This window comes from Herpailurus yagouaroundi, unplaced genomic scaffold (genome assembly GCF_014898765.1).
Source record: "Herpailurus yagouaroundi ecotype Mexico unplaced genomic scaffold, PumYag 28, whole genome shotgun sequence".
NCBI lineage: Eukaryota > Metazoa > Chordata > Mammalia > Carnivora > Felidae > Herpailurus > Herpailurus yagouaroundi.
Window position 1 is genome coordinate 14540512 of NW_024412376.1, and position 16574 is coordinate 14557085.

General features: G+C 43.2%; 1 protein-coding gene across 2 annotated transcripts in view; it reads left to right on the top strand.

Annotated features, from left to right (window-relative positions):
• BLK (BLK proto-oncogene, Src family tyrosine kinase) overlaps positions 1-16574 on the top strand; it is a 79331-nt gene that overhangs the window by 16618 nt on the left and 46139 nt on the right. Inside the window, exon 1 of one of the 2 annotated variants that reach the window (XM_040469920.1) lies at positions 9636-9954. The exons of the other annotated variant lie outside the window; for it this stretch is intronic. The gene's annotated coding sequence lies outside the window, so the exon portion shown is untranslated. Of the gene's footprint in view, positions 1-9635; positions 9955-16574 lie in introns of those variants that run through there. 2 annotated transcript variants of the gene reach the window in all.

The following is a 16574-nucleotide window of genomic DNA, read 5'->3' on the forward strand; positions in this document are numbered from 1 at the left end:
TTTTGGCATTTTTGAAAGCCTTGCATTTTTCTCCAGGGAGGCAGGCGGGTACAGAAATATTTGTGGCTGGCTAATTGTTCTTTCCTGCTACAAGCGTTAACCATAGGAGGTGAGCTGTTGTTTATCAAACTGAAATGTCACTCAAGGCTTAAGGAGCCAAAGAAACTTTGAAATTCAAGAGACCAAAGCCAACGGTGGGAGATTTCAGCTCGTGATTCCCTGAATGTCACTGGGCCTTTTTGAACAAACGTTTTTATTAACAACAAAGCATTTGGCACCAGCAAGTGAGTTTGGCTTCCTAAATGTGTTGATTTCTTTTCTCTTGGTATTCCTGGGCTACATCTTCTTAAACTCCAGCACATACCTGGGTATGTGTAGATGGGGCATAATTCAACTTCGCTCTCTTTGCTTCTTCTGGGAATCTCTGCTAAATGAGCCACTCATTACTACTGCAATGACAGGCCTTAAAGGGGGAAGGCTTCCTTAATGGTTTGTGTGGTGACAGACGGTAGCTCCACCTGTGGTAAGCAAAGGGGACCGTATAGATTTGTCAAATCACTATGTGCTACACCTGAAAGTAGTGTAATATGTGTGTCAACTACACCTCAATTTAAAAAAAAAGGTGAGGGGCGCCTGGGTGGCTCAGTCGGTTAAGCGGCCGACTTCGGCTCAGGGCATGATCTCGCAGTCCATGAGTTCGAGCCCCGCGTCGGGCTCTGTGCTGACAGCTCAGACCCTGGAGCCTGTTTCAGATTCTGTGTCTCCCTCTCTCTGACCCTCTCCTGTTCATGTTCTGTCTCTCCCTGTCTCAAAAATCAATTTAAAAAAAAGTTAAAAAAAAAATTAAAAAAAAAAGGTGAGCGGAAGACTTCCTGAAATGTGGGAAATAATTATGCGATAAAAGAAAGGAAATTATAATTTAATTTTGGGCATCTTAGATGTAATACAACATTAAACATTAAATCAATGTGCTTTCTTGGCCCCAAAATATTGGCTAATGATCAATAATCGGTATTTAGAATAATACTGACTTTAGTATAAATGACACCTTTCTGTCATTGTCCAGGAAAATTAAACTGTCTATGTTTTATGGCAATGGAGTACTGGGGGGAGATGGATAAAAAGGCATTTCTTTCTTTTTTTTTTTTTTTTTTTTGATGTTTATTTATTTTTGAGAGTGGAGGAGGGGCAGAGAGAGAGGAGAGAGAGAATCCCAAGCAGGCTCCGCACTGTCAACACAGACAGACGCTTAACCGACTGAGCCACGTAAGCTCCCCAAAAGGCATTTTCTTATGTCTGGGCTTCTCTGATTAATTAATTCATCCATTTATTCAAAACAAGAGAAAGATTCACTGCGTATCTAATATGTTCTAAATCCTGTCAATGGCCCTGAAGATACAAAGGTTAAAAAAAAAATACCCCCATCCCTTGAGACACTCACAGGAGTGTAAGTTAGGAGACAGGCATTAAATCAAGGGCCTAATATACTGTGGTTGGTGGTGTAAGAAGTTCTGTGGGCACAGGGGAGGGGTGACTGGATACAGAGTGCCAGGAAAGCCTCCCCAGAGCTGCTGATATCTGGACTAAGTCTTAAGACTAGTTCTTCAGGGGCCCCTGGGTGGCTCAGTCGGTTAAGCGTCTGACTTCGGTTCAGGTCATGGTCTCACGGTTTGTGAGTTTGAGCCTCATGTCGGGTTCTGTGCTGACAGCTTGGAGCCTGGAGCCTGCTTGGGATTCTGTCTCCCTCTCTCTCTGCCCCTCCCCTGCTCATGCTCTGTCTCTGTGTCTCTCTCAAAAATAAATAAGTACTTTAAAAAAATTAAAAAAAAAAAGACTATTGTTCAATCAGACCCAGGGAACGACACCCAAGAAAACCATGTTAGGTGTTCTTTAGCTTTTTTCCAGAACCTATTATCATTTCTTAACGTGGTCTAATCAAGATTGTTAGCATGCAAAAATCCTCACTGAAATCAACCTGATAACATGTCAGTTACCCGACAGAAATGTGGATAGTCTGGAAGACTGATGGTTCTAAACTTTTGGGCTTTTTAACTGTGGTCTCAACAGAGATTTTTTAGATAGTACTTTATAGTTTACAAGTTGCCTTAATGATTTCATTTGATCCTTTAAGGCAATTGGGAAACCTAGTCTTAGCCCCATTTTATAGACAAAGCAACGGAGGCTCAGAGCGATTTAAAAATCTTGTCCCAAATCACACAGCCTTCTAAATAAATAAATAGGATTTCTTGATAATTTGGGGTCACCACTATAATATATTGTTGTGCCATGTTATAATAACAATAACTGACATTTATTTAATGCTTACTATGTGGTAAAGCACTATTCTAAGTACTTTACATATTTCATCTTATTTAATATAAAATCATTGAGGAACTTCCCTTCATAAAAGCATTTTTGGCTTTTCAGTGCTTGCCCCATCTTACAGATGAATCCAGATTATTCACTTTCAAGATTTTCTGGGCAACATAACATGACTGCCTTTCTAAAAAATTGGTTATTTTTTCAAGGAAGGCTGAAGTGAGTTTCTCTCAAAATTTTTTGGCCCTTGATAGAATATTTATTTTCATGTTTTATCATAATTTACCTCCATACCCTCCGCCTGGATTTGCCCTGGAGTCGAACCCTTCCAGTGCACGTCCACATCCTGGGTCTGGCTAACACTGCTGATGTCACTCTGTGGCTGGTTCGGGAACCAGGACCCTGGATCTTAAAGTGTCACAGCAGGTTGGGAGATAGAGATGTCAAAGGCAGGGGAACAGCCTGAGGGTAGCAGAAATAAAGATGGAGTGATTCACGGACTGACGTGATGAGAGCAGAGAGGGGATTGAAAAGGGAAGAGAAACCAGAGAACCATTCTGTGGGACCTCGGAGTCACCACCTTGGGCTCCTTTGGGCAATGAGAATGTGGGGGCTAGACCATCTCTGTATTCCATTGTCATTCTAGGGAGCCCTCAGCAGAACCCAGGTTACCCCCTAGGCCCCACTGTTCCTCTGCACCTCCAGAAATCTGCAAAGGAATTATGGGCCCACCACATTAGGGCTGGGAGCCACGTGGTGATCATCCTTCCAGAGCCCTCGTCATACAGACGAAGAGGGGGGAGCAAGGAGGTGCGGTGACTGGCCAGAGATACACCATGGGCTACTAAGTTGATACTGAATGACCCAGTGAGGCCCTGAAGGCATTACAAGATGCAAAATTGCCTTTTGCACACTCAGAAAGAGGTAGGACATGCTTGGAACAAGTGGGGAGCATTTATTAAATGCCAAGTTATTTGAACTTGGTCAGTTGGCTGGCCACATACCCTGTGTTGTATATGGGGGTGTTGCATGAACAAGACTTTGGGTAACCAGAACAAGCCACCACCCAGCCAAGGTGAATTTTAGAGTTTACCAAAGTGGTCATTCCAGCTCGGCCGAAAAACACAATTAAGCAATAGGGCCACGGTCTATCCACATGGTTCTGCCATCACAGCTCGGTGATGAGAAAGCCCAGTTGTTCCTTTGTGAAGGAGGCATTCATGTCTCAGTTCCGCTCTGAAGTCATAGTCATAAGCGGAACTAAATGTGGGGACAAGTGTGTCTGGGTGCCTTAGGGAAGAGACCTGCACGGGTGTTTTGAGGGTGTCTGAGGCCCAGCAAGCCCCTTCAGTTCTGCCAAGACTTGAAGAGCAGAGTGAAGGCCCTTTCTGAATGCTGAGCTCTGAGGGGTGGGAGGTGGAGAGGGGAGAAGTGTGTGGGAAGAGAAGTGGGGTGGGAAGCAAGCCTGTGCGGAGACACTCCTGGCTGCCCTGCCCCTGTGGGCCTTCTCTGCCCACCCAACCCCCTGCGACCTTCCCATCTGCCACCTCTGAGCTAGGGTAACCCCTAGACTGCCGTCTCCTGGCAGCTTTGCTGGTGAATGTGCCTGTGGAGCTGGCCACACATAGGGTTGGGGGAGCCGGGAGGGCTTTAAAAATACAGATTCTTGGCCCCACCTCAGACTTTCTGCATCGTGTGAGGAGCGCAGGAATCTGTTACAGTCCCGGATGGTACCTAACACAAGCAGCCAGGGTGCTCTCCCTGCACAGGAATAGGGACCCACTGGCCTCACCTCTGCCCCCTCCTGGCCACCTCCTGTTCCAGGGTCAGTCACACATGGCCTCAGCCTTCTTTGGAATCGTCCCACCACTCCCTGATCAGGTGTCTTTTCTGGGAATCCTTCCCCTGCTTCCCCCATATGGGCCCAGCAGTCACCACAAACACCCACAGTCCTATGCACATGTCTTCAGGGTTTTGCTGTCTTGCCAGTAGGCAACATGAGGATGCGATTCCTCCCTGGTTGAGCAGTGGAGGTGACCATAGCAGAGGAATGATGGTGGACAAGCCCTGGTTTGCGGCCCTGCTCGACTCCACATCTGGCTGAGGGACCTCAAGCAAATTTTGCCTCTGTCATCCTCAGTTTTTAATTTGTAAAGTAGGGTAATCGATGCCTGCCTCCTGGGTGGGGGGTGGTGGTGAGGATTAAATGGGAGCTAGAACACAGTGCCGAAAGCCCAGGGAGCATGTCTGTGACTTCACTCTATGCCCCCAGGGTCTAGTGGAGTGCCCAGAACAAGTGGGCACCTGGTACCCATTGGTTCTTCCCTTGCTGCTTTTAATTTGGCATATTTCTCACATTACTTTCCTCTCCTTTCTTTGTTTGCTGTTGCCCTAATATGTGCACTTTGTTTTCACCTCCCCTCCATTTTCTTTGACTTCATTCTTCTCAGTCAGCCCATTCATGTTCAGGTCCTTGCCTTTTCTAATAGTAGTATATGCATTTAAAATAAAACTTTTCCGGGGTGCCTGGGTCAGTCGGTTCAGCATCCGACTTCAGCTCAGATCATGATCTCATGGTTCATGAGTTCAAGCCCCACATTGGTCTCTGTGTTGACAACTCAGGGCCTGGAGCCTGCTTCAGATTCTGTGTCTCCCTCTCTCTGCCCCTCACCTGCTCTCTCTCTCTCTCTCTCAAAAATACATAAACATTAAAAAAATATAAAATGTAACTTTTCTCAGAAGTACAATTTTAGCCCTTGGCACTCCTTTCTACCTCGTATTCTATGTAGTCATGTTGAAAGAGGCAGGGAGCTTGCGGGGGACATCAAGTCCCTGAGCTGTTTCATTTACCTCTGTTTTCTTCAGAGCAGTGGTTTCAAATGGGGAATCGTGGACCTTTAGTTATTCATAAAATCAACTTAGTGGATTGTCATGAGCCTTTCAAAAATGACATAAACAGAGTGAAAAGACAGCCTACAGAAGAGGAGAAAGTATTTGCAAATCATATATCTCATAAGGGATTAATATCCAGAATATGTAAAGAACTCCTACAATTCAAAACTAAAAAACAAATAACCTGATTAAAAAATGGACAGGGGCACCTGAGTGGCTCAGTCGGTTAAGCGTCTGACTTTTGATTTCAGCTCAGGTCACGATCTCACAGTCATGCTGAGCATGGAGCTCTTGAGATTCTCTCTCCCACTCTCTCTGCTCCTCCCCTGCTTGCTTTCACGCTCAAAGTAGATAAATAAACGTTTTTTTCAAAAATGGGCAAAGAACTTAAATAGACATGTTCCCATAGAAGACATACAAATGTCCAACAAGCATATGAAAGATATTCAACATCACTACTTGTTGCGGGAAATGCAAATTAACAGCACAATGAGATATCACCTCCCACTCTTTAGGGTGGCTATAATGAAAGAAAGATAGAAGAAAGAAAGAAAGAAAGAAAGAAAGAAAGAAAGAAAGAAGAGAACAAGTTTTGGCAAGGGTGTGGAAAAATTGGAATCCCCATGTGCTGCTGTTGGGAATGCAAACTGGTGTGGCCACTATGGAAAACAGTATGGCAGTTCCTCAAAAACTTAAAAATAGAACCACCTTATGATGCAATAATTCCACTTCTAAGTATATGCCCCTAAGAATTGAAAGCGGGTCTCAAAGAAAATTTGCATATTCATTTTCATAGTGGCATTGTTCACAGTAGCCATGGTTGGATAAACCACATGGGATAAACAATGGACAGGTAAATTCTTGCATATCCACACAATGGAATGTTATTCGGCCTTAAAAGGAAGGAAATTCTGGGGCGCCTGGGTGGCTCAGTCGGTTAAGTGTCCGACTTCAACTCAGGTCGCAATCTTGCGGTCTGTGAGTTCGAGCCCCGCGTCGGGCTCTGGGCTGATGGCTCAGAGCCTGGAGCCTGCTTCAGATTCTGTGTCTCCCTCTCTCTCTGCCCCTCCTCCGTTCATGCTCTGTCTCTCTCTGTCTCAAAAATAAATAAAACGTTAACAAAAAATAAAAAAAAAAAAGGAAGGAAATTCAAACACGCGCCACAACCTGAGATGAACCTTGAGAACATTATGCCAAATGAAATGAGCCAGTCACAAAAGGACAAATTCTGAATGATTCCACTTACCCTGAGGTATCTGCAATTGTCAAATTCATAAAGACAGATAGTAGAGTGGTGGTTGCTGGGGGCTGATGGAGGGGGAGGGGGAGTTATTATTTAATGGACATGGAGTTTCAATTCTGCAAGATGAAAAAGTTCTGGAATTGGTTACACAACAACGTGAATATACTTAACATCATTGAACTGTCACACTTAAAAATTAAGATAGTAAATTTTCTGTTCTGTGTATTTTACCACAATTAAAAAAAAAAAAAAAGAAGTAGAATAGGGGCCCATGGGTGGCTCAGTAGGTTCAGTGTCTGATTCTTGATTTCGGCTTAGGTCATGATCTCATGGTTCGTGGGTTCAAACCTCGTGTCAGGCTCTGCACTAAGAGTGGGGAACCTCCAAGGGATTCTCTCTCTCTCCTTCTCTCTCTGCCCCTCCCTGCTCCTTACGTACACATACGTGCACTCTCTCTCTCTCTCTCAAAATAAATTAATATTTTTAAGTAGAATAGAATATATCCAAGTGCATTGCTTGATGTAAGGGTAAAAAAAAAATCATGAACCTTTGTTTCATGGCGGGGGTGAGGGTGTGTATATGTGTACCTGGGTATGTGCTGTCTTATAGATGTACAGTATTTCTTATTGAGGGTCACTGTGAAAGAGGCAAAGAATTTTGATAAACACTGCAGTGGTCAACCTCAGAGCACACAGCGCAGGGAGGACACCTGCAATCTGTGTAGGGAGACCTCCCTTCCTGGTGTGGTGCGGGCACAGAGCCTTCAGCAGAGTGGCTGCTGGTGACCTATTACTTCCCAGGGGTCTTCCTGATCTCAAGAAACACTGGTGTCTATTGAGAAAGAGATGATCTAGTAGGATTTATACGTCCTCCACCTTTTTCCATTTTTCCCAAGGACTAAAGCCTGAAAACTCAACGGATGTGGAAGGGAAAAGAAATGACAAGTATCTAGCACACTCAGTAACTGTGGACGGAGGGAGGGAAGGAAGGAAGGAAAGGATGGAGGAATGGAGGGAGGAATCGCAGAAGGAAGGAGATAGATGGGAATAAAGATGGACTGGTCCAGATCTCTCAGGTATGCAGATTTTACGTAAACCCTCCGTAGCCTCAGGAAGCTAAGAGGCTCATTGGAAGCCGTCCCGAGGCTTGAACAGAGGTCCGGAAATCTCAGGCTTGGTCTGTAGGAGCAACGAGGAGAAGCACCCCATTCTGCTGGGTGTTCAGGGAGTACCCCCTAGCTCTCCTTTTGGGGAAGGAGAAGTGGCTGAGAACTGCCCTACAGGCATGCCCAAAGGGAAGCATTCTCTCTCTCTAGCAATTATGGAGGGGGACCGATTGAAAGTGAAAGTGTCTGGCGTGTTTAATAAAGCAGCTACCATTAGCACCGGCTTTATAACTCCCGAAAAGTGCTGTGCACAGAAGATGCCAAGAGCTCCCCCACCCCCACCCCCACCCCCACCCCCAGAGTGGCCCAGATGAGGAGAGTGCAGTTCCGCGAGGAAGGGGCAGAGCTGGGACTTCAACACCTTCACCGTGATTTAAATCCCTACTCCTCCTGCTACCCCCTGGAAAGTGACAACAGTGGCTCTGGGCCATGAGGAGAAGTGAAAAGGCAATGGCAATGGACCCAGTGAAGGGATGAGATTCCCATCCTCACACATGGGACCCACCCCCCAAGCCCCCCAAGGCTGTTGCAAAGACCACGTTTCATGACACACTCACTTGCCAGCCACATAGAGGATGGAGGCCATGTTAGAAGAGGGGCCATCCATTCAGTGACTCAAAGACATCTGTGTGCTTTTACTACGTGGTGCGGGCACTGCAGTTATACCCAATGAGGTCTAGCCTCACGGGGCTCACCGTCTACTGGGGGAAGACAGAAACTGAGCGAATTAGTAAATGCAAAGTGTCAGATGGTGATCCGGACTATGGAGTAAAATAAATCAGAGTGAAGTGCCTGGGATGGGGGTAGATGGGGCTTGTGTCATCTTCAGAGGTCAGGGAAGGTCCCTCTGCTACTCAGGTGACATTTGAGCAGAGGCCTGAAGGAGGTGAAGGGGCTGGCAATATCTGGGGAAGAATGTTCCAGGCAGAGGAAGAACAAGAGCAACTACCCTAAGGTGGGAGCGTGTTTGCTTGTTGAACAGCCAGTAAGGAAGCCAGTGGGCTGAGAGCAGAGTGCGCAACAGGGAGAGTGGAAGGAGACAAGGAGGGAGAAGAGAAGGGTGTGGCTCCTAATGACTCTGGAGCGTGTGTGTGTGTGTGTGTGTGTGTGTCTGTGAGTGGTAAGATATACATAACATACCATTGACCATTTTAAGTGCACAGTTCAGTGACACTAGCACATTCACACTGTTGTGTGATCCATGACTGCCATGGACCTCCCAGCTTCCAGGCACACGTGGACCTTCCAGACACCTCTAGACTTCGGACAGCCTCCTGCCGTTGCACCTTACACCTTGCTCCTCTGTGCCTCACCTGCTTTTGGAGTCATATTTGAGAGAGAGCTTCTTTTAGGCATGTGGAGGTGAGTGGCACCGTGTGGGGCCAGAAGCTAGCTGCCCAGTTCCTCAAGACCATGCTCCTAGCCCAGCCGAGCCCTTGCAGCCCGAGTTCTGCAGTCTGGGCTCTTGGCCCTGTGACACGGTGGCATCCTATACACCGAGAATTGGGCCCTGAGTCAAGGGCCCCTTCTCAGAGCTGAGAGGGGCTTCTGGAAAGCCAGAGAAATACCCTTTCCCTGCGCTGAGAGTAGCCCAGCTCTGTGCCCACAATGGGGGGAGCTCCAGGAAGAGTCATCAGAAAGATGTGGGAGCCAGCATCCTCAGATGGCTGGCTGTCAGTGAGCGCCATGGATGCCAGGCTCTCAAAACTCACTTTACAGAAGAGGAAACTGAGGCCAGGAGAGGGCAAAGGAATGTGCAGGATCCACAGCAGGTCGAAGGTGGGATCAGGCCTAGAACCCGGTTTTCCTGGTTGCCCCCACTGAGCAGCCCTGTGGCTTCACATAGATCTTGGGGGCCCTTCATCCTTTAGGTACAGACCAACTTTCAAATTTGGGCTCCAGCTAAGGCTTTAGATGGTGGGTGCTCCTGGCAGAGCTTGGCTTCCCAGATCAAATACCCACTTGCGTGTGTATTTATGCAGCGTGTTCAATTTTCACAAATGGATCTGTCAAATCCCTGCTGGATGCTGGTTTCTGAATTCTGAATGCAGAGGCCCCGCAGCAGGGGGCTGGGAGTGCAGCGGAAGGTTCTAATTCTTCTGGAGGATTGAGGGGTATCTCTTTCCTCTCCCCTCCCCTCCACATGTGAAGGTCAGCCCCACCTTGTCATTAGCACCTCACGCTTTCTATGCATTTCCTCCATTTCCACTGACAATACCCTGTCCCACCACTTCTCACTGGGCCTCCTGCCAAGGTCTCCCGCCTAGCGACCCTGCTTCCTGGCTCACGCCCCACAGCCTCATCCACACAACAGCCACAGTGATCTTTCTAAAAGGTAAGTCAGCCTTGCTTACAATAGTTAAATGGGGCATTTCAAAAGAAAGCCCAACTCCTCGCCTGCCTCCCTCCTTTGCCTTCACCTCCCCTGGCCTTCCTGACCTTGCAAGAGCTGCCACCTCAGTTTAAGGCCACAACCCCCTGGGAGAGGTCTTTCCTGATCCTCTGAATAACCCCGTGCCTCTGCGGTGATTCTATCACACTGTCCTCTACTCTCTGCACAGCGCTTACCTCTTTTGGAAAGTGATTGGCCATTTACTTTTGCTTATTTGCTCTACTGGCCATCTGTCAACTAGAAAGCGAGCTCTGGAGCAGGAGCAGGAACCTGGTCTGTCTTGTTCTCACTCGTGTCTGATGCTCACCCCAGGGTGCCCTGGGGTCTGTGCTCAAAAGTATTTGCTAGGGCAGGCGTGGGGGGAGAATGAGGTGCTCTTAAGGAGGAATGAGATAGTTCTAGCCTGTGCTGGGTGCCAGAGGACCGTGCTCATTCTCACACGCGGCTGCTGGGAGTCCACAGTCTTTCTGGAAAGCAATTTGATAGTTTGGATCAGGAATCCTGAAACAGTTCCATACAGTATTTGTCCCAACCAGTTTTCCTTCTGAGAGCCAAAACCAGGGTTGGGGGTGGGAATCTGAAATGTAGGCAGCAATTTTATACACAAATATTAGATAAAGCTCTATGTGTGTGTGTGTGTGTACGTGTGTGCACACACATACAGGAAGAGGACAATTTTAAATTGTGTTTATTGTAAGTTTGAATGATATGAACAAAAGCCTATGATGTAGTGTTCGGTGATAAGAGGAAGACAAAAGTGTACATACCGCCCGATAAGAACTAATATGTATTTAGAGGCTATTTGTACCAGACGTCATGCCAAGGACTTATATTTTTCTGCTTCTCTCAACAACGCTTGTGAGGCAGTTATTATTATTTTACTGGCTGGGAAAGTGAGATTTCAAAAGATCAGGGATATTGATGAGTGTGGTGTAGTTTATAAATCATAAAGTCAGGATTTAAGTCCATTTCAAAAATTCCACGTTCCACCATGGTCCCTACTGATGTCAGCTTTGGAAAAGCTCCCTCCCCTATACCCCAAAAAAGACTAAGAAGAAACACGCCAAAATATTCACAGAGGTTGCCTCTGAGGTTGGGATTATAGGAAATGATCTTCTTTGTAACTACTTACATTTAAATTTTTTTCTATCATGAGTACATGTTATTTTTATACAAATTTTTGAGTTTTATTTTAAAACAAATTGTCACACACATATCTATAGGTAAATTCGGTTTATCAATACAGAAGCAAAAGTATTTTTTAAAATCAATTTGAGTCAAATATGATATTTAATATATTGTGACTAAGTAGAATTTATCCCATCGTGAAAGGAGAATTCAACATTAAGAAAAGTATTAGTGTAATTTGTCACACCAGCAAGTCAAAATAGAAAGGTAATTGTTGACAATTGTCCTGGTAGGTATTTTAAGAGACATTCAACAGAATTCAGTGACATTCTTGTAAAAGCTTCTTGTAACCCAGCGAAAAGGAAAACTTTCCAGATTATCTACTGAAAGCCAACAGACAAATTCAAGATAAATGAGATGTGCCTAACACTGATATTATTTAACTTTGTTTTGGAAATTTAGCCTGTGTAATATAACAAGAAAAAGCAGTAAAACTACATATATAACGAAAAGACGTAACAGATGATATCTCTTCTTCCTGAGAAATCTAAGACAAGTAACTCAAAAACTATCAGAACTAATAAAAATAACTCAAATATACAAAAACCAATAGGTTTCTTTTTCTAATATTAACATTAGAAAACCAATTTTTTGAAAATAAAACATGGAATACCAACAAAAACTAACACAGTCATTTTTAAGTTGTCAAAAATTATTTTTTTAAAAATTTTCTTTAATGTTTATTTATTTTGAGGGAGAGAGTGACAGAGTGTAAGGGAAGGAAGGGCAGAGAGACAGGGAGACACAGAATCCAAAGCAGGCTACAGGCTCTGAGCTATCAGCCCAGAGCCCACTGCGGGGCCCAAACTAACCAACCATGAGATCATGACCTGAGCCGAAGTCAGACACTTAAACAACAGCCACCCAGGCGTCCCAACGTGTCAAAATTATTCTTAAATTATATTAGAAAAATGAGCAAGAAAGAATAATAAAGTCTTTTTTTTAGAAGTCTTCTTTTAAATTTATTTATTTATTTAGAAAGAGAGAGGGAGGGAGAGAGAGAATCCCAAGAAGGCTCCACACTGTCAGCGCAGAGCCCTATGCAGGGCTCGATCCCACGAACTATAAGATCATGACCTGAGCCAAAATCAAGAGTGAGATGCTTCACCAACTGAACCACCCAGGCACCCCAATAAAGAAAGCCTTAAAGGAAGAAATTGAACTGTATTATTAAACTGGAGTAATTAATATTTAGGAACAAACAGAGTCCAGAAATAGGCCCATGAATATGTGGAACTTTAATATGTGATAAGGGAAGCATTTCAAATCATTGAGAAGGATGGATTTAAAAAAAATTATTATATAACACTTGATTTGTCAACAAAAAAATTCTCTTTATTCTTGAGATATTCTATACATTTTTTAAAAAGTTTTAATTCTTGCTTTTGATATTTAATTCTTCCATCAGTTTGGATAGGACAGTTGAGAGTGATTATAAAGTAAGGATACAGTTTCATGTTTTTCTACGTAGAAAACCAGTTGTCCCAGCATCATTCATTGAATGGCTCATTATTTTCCTGGTGATCTTCCATGTCTCTTCTGGAATGTACTATTGCCCATGTGGGTGAGGGTCTGGTCTCCCTGTTTTACCTGTGTATCTCCACTCTTAATTGCTACAGTTTTTAATAACTGTTGGTATCTCATAGGGGTCTCCTATCTTATTCTTTTTCCTCAGGAATATATTTTCCATTCTTGGGCCTTTGCTCTTGGGTAAAATTTTAGAACCAGTTTATAAAGTTCCTCAAAAACAACAGGTGGAATATTGGTTGAAAATAAATTCAATTTTTGAGTGATTTGGGGAGAATGTACATCTTTAAGATAGGAGTCTTCCTAATCTTGATCAACGTATATCTCTCCTTTTCCTTAGGATACTTCTTTAATGTATTTCAATTAAATTTATATCATCATGTAAACTTGCACATTTTTGTTACATATATTTCTAAGCAATTCTATTTTTAGTTGGTATTAGAAATGAGCTCTTTTTAAAAAAAAAAAATTGCACTTTCCTAAATGGTCAAAGGATATGAAGGTCATACACAGAGGGAAAACCCATATAATCAAAAAACATCTCAAAAGTAATTAGGGAAAAAGAAATGAAAACAAAAAAATTCCATTTATCACCCATGCAATTAGTTAAAAGTAAAAAAAAAAACCAAAAAAACCCTGGTCTGATAACACCAGGTTTGGTGGGAATATGAGGAAATGAGAATTCTTAGGTATTGCTGGTGGGAGCATAAATTGGTACTTTGGAGACCATTTTGGGAATTCACAGTAGCGCTGAAAGAGCTCGCCCTACTGCCCTTAAGTCTACAAAGTAAATTAAAGCCACATTGGTGAGCGAAACTCTCATAGATGTGCACGAGAGGACATGCTCATCACACAGCAATTTGTAAAAAATGAATGAATGGATAAATAAAATGAGGTTTATCCACTTATTGGAATCAAATCACACAAAAATAGAAGAACCAGAGATCTATGTAGTAAGATGAGCAAATCTTAAAAACAACGTTTTTTTTTTTAAAGCAAGTTGCAAAAAGGTTACATGCATTATGAAGCCATTTTTGCAAAACATACTGAGCAAGAGCATATATATATTGTTTGTGGCTGTTTATACAGATGTCACTAATGTACAAACCCGTACATGGTAATAGCACTCACTAACTTCAAGGTAATGATTACTTTTGGATACAAAGGGGAGAAAATAATGATCAAGCCTTAGTTCTGTCTGTGACATAAAGACACAGGAACACAGATCCCCCTGAGATCAGGAACGTGACAGGGATGTCCACTCTGACCACTGTTGTTTAATATAGTATTGGAAGTCCTAGCCTCAGCAATCAGAAAAGAAAATGAAATCAAAGGCATCAAAATTGGCAAAGACGAAGTCAAACTTTCACTTTTCACAGACGACATGATACTCTATGTGGAAAACCTGACAGACTCCACCAAAAGTCTGCTAGAACTGATACATGAATTCAGCAAAGTTGCAGGGCACAAAATTAATGTACAGAAACCAGTTGCATTTTTATACACCAATAATGAAGCAACAGAAAGAGAAATAAAGAAACTGATCCCATTCACAATTGCACCAAGAACCATAAAATACCTAGGAATAAACCTAACCAAAGATGTAAAAGATCTGTATGCTGAAAACTATAGAAAGTTTATGAAGGAAATTGAAGAAGATACAATGAAATGGAAAAACATTCCATGCTCATGGATTGGAAGAATAAATATTGTTAAAATGTCAATACTACCCAAAGCAATCTACACATTCAATGCAATACCAATCAAAATTGCACCAGCATTTTTCTCAAAGCTAGAACAAACAATCCTAAAATTTGTATGGAACCACAAAAGACCCCGAATAGCCAAAGTAACATTGAAGAAGAAAACCCAAATGGGAGACATCACAATCCCAGACTTTAGCCTCTACTACAAAGCTGTAATCATCAAGAAAGCATGGTATTGGCACAAAAACAGACACATAGACCAATGGAATAGAATAGAAACCCCAGAACTAGACCCACAAAAGTATGGCCAACTAATCTTTGACAAAGCAGGAAAGAACATCCAATGGAAAAAAGACAATCTCTTTAACAAATGGTGCTGGGAGAACTGGACAGCAACATACAGAAGAATGAAACTAGACCACTTTCTTACACCATACACAAAAATAGACTCAAAATGGATGAAGGACCCGAATGTGAGACAGGAAACCATCAAAACCCTAGAGGAGAAAACAGGAAAAAACTTTTTTGACCTCAGCCACAGCAATTTCTTACTCAACACATCTCCAAAGGCAAGGGAATTAAAAGCAAAAATGAACTATTGGGACCTCATGAAGATAAAAAGCTTCTGCACTGCAAAGGAAACAATCAACAAAACTAAAAGGCAACCGATGGAATGGGAAAAGATATTTGCAAATGACATATCGGATAAATGGCTAGTATCTAAAATCTATAGAACTCACCAAACTCCACACCCGAAAAACAAATAATCCAGTGAAGAAATGGGCAGAAGACATGAATAGACACTTTTTCAAAGAAGACATCTAGATGGCCAACAGTCACATGAAAAGATACTCAATGTCACTCCTCATCATGGAAATACAAATCAAAACTACAATGAGATATCACCTCACACCGGTCAGAGTGGCTAAAATGAACAAATCAGGAGATTATAGATGCTGGCGAGGATGTGGAGAAATGGGAACCCTCTTGCACTGCTGGTGGGAATGCAAACTGGTGCAGCTGCCCTGGAAAACAGTGTGGAGGTTCCTCAAAAAATTAAAAATAGAAATACCCTATGACCCAGCAATAGCACTGCTAGGGATTTACCCAAGGGATACAGGAGTGCTGATGCTAGGGGCACATGTACCCCAATGTTTATAGCAGCACTTTCTTTTTTTTTTTTCAAATTTTTTTTTTTTTTTTTTTTTTATTTTTGAGGGGTAGGATGGGGCAAAATGATGGAGGGGGAGGGGCAGAGAAACAGGGAGACACAGGATGGGAAACAGGCTCCAGGCTCTGGGCCATCAGCCCAGAGCCCGACGCGGGGCTCGAACTCACAGACCACGAGATCGTGACCTGGCTGAAGTCGGACGCTTAACCGACTGCGCCACCCAGGCGCCCCTATAGCAGCACTTTCAACAATAGCCAAATTATGGAAAGAGCCTACAGATCCATCATCTGACAAATGAATAAAGAAGATGTGGTTTATATATACAATGGAATACTACTTGGCAATGAGAAACCATGAAATCTGGCCATTTGCAGCAATGTGGATGGAACTAGAGGGTATTATGCTAAGTGAAATAAGTCAGGCAGAGAAAGATAGATACCATATGTTTTCATTCATATGGGGATCTTGAGAAACTTAACAGAAGACATGGGGGAGGGGAACGGGGGGGAGGGAGTTACAGAGAGGGAGGGAGGCAAACCACAAGAAACTCTTAAGGACTGAGAACAAACTAAGTGTTGATGGGGAGTGGGGGAGAGGGGAAAGTGGGTGATGGGCATTGAGGAGGGCACTTGTTGGGATGAGCACTGGGTGTTGTATGGAAACCAATTTGGCAATAAATTATGTTTTAAAAAAAAAGAGAGGGGAAGAAGAAAAAGGGAATTGAAGTAAATGTACAAAATATAAATATCTGTTTGACATTAGTGCTGTTACATTAGCTTCTGTTCTTTTCATACATATAAAATATTCATAATTAATAGTGAAAAAATTTTAGACTGCTTGTATATTCCTGTCATATTGGGATGGGGAAGATATTCCTAAGTGTGAACAGCAGAGGCAAAACTTGGTAAGAAAGATTAATAAATCGACATAAGATGATAATCTTTTGTGAACAACAAATACCATAAAATTAA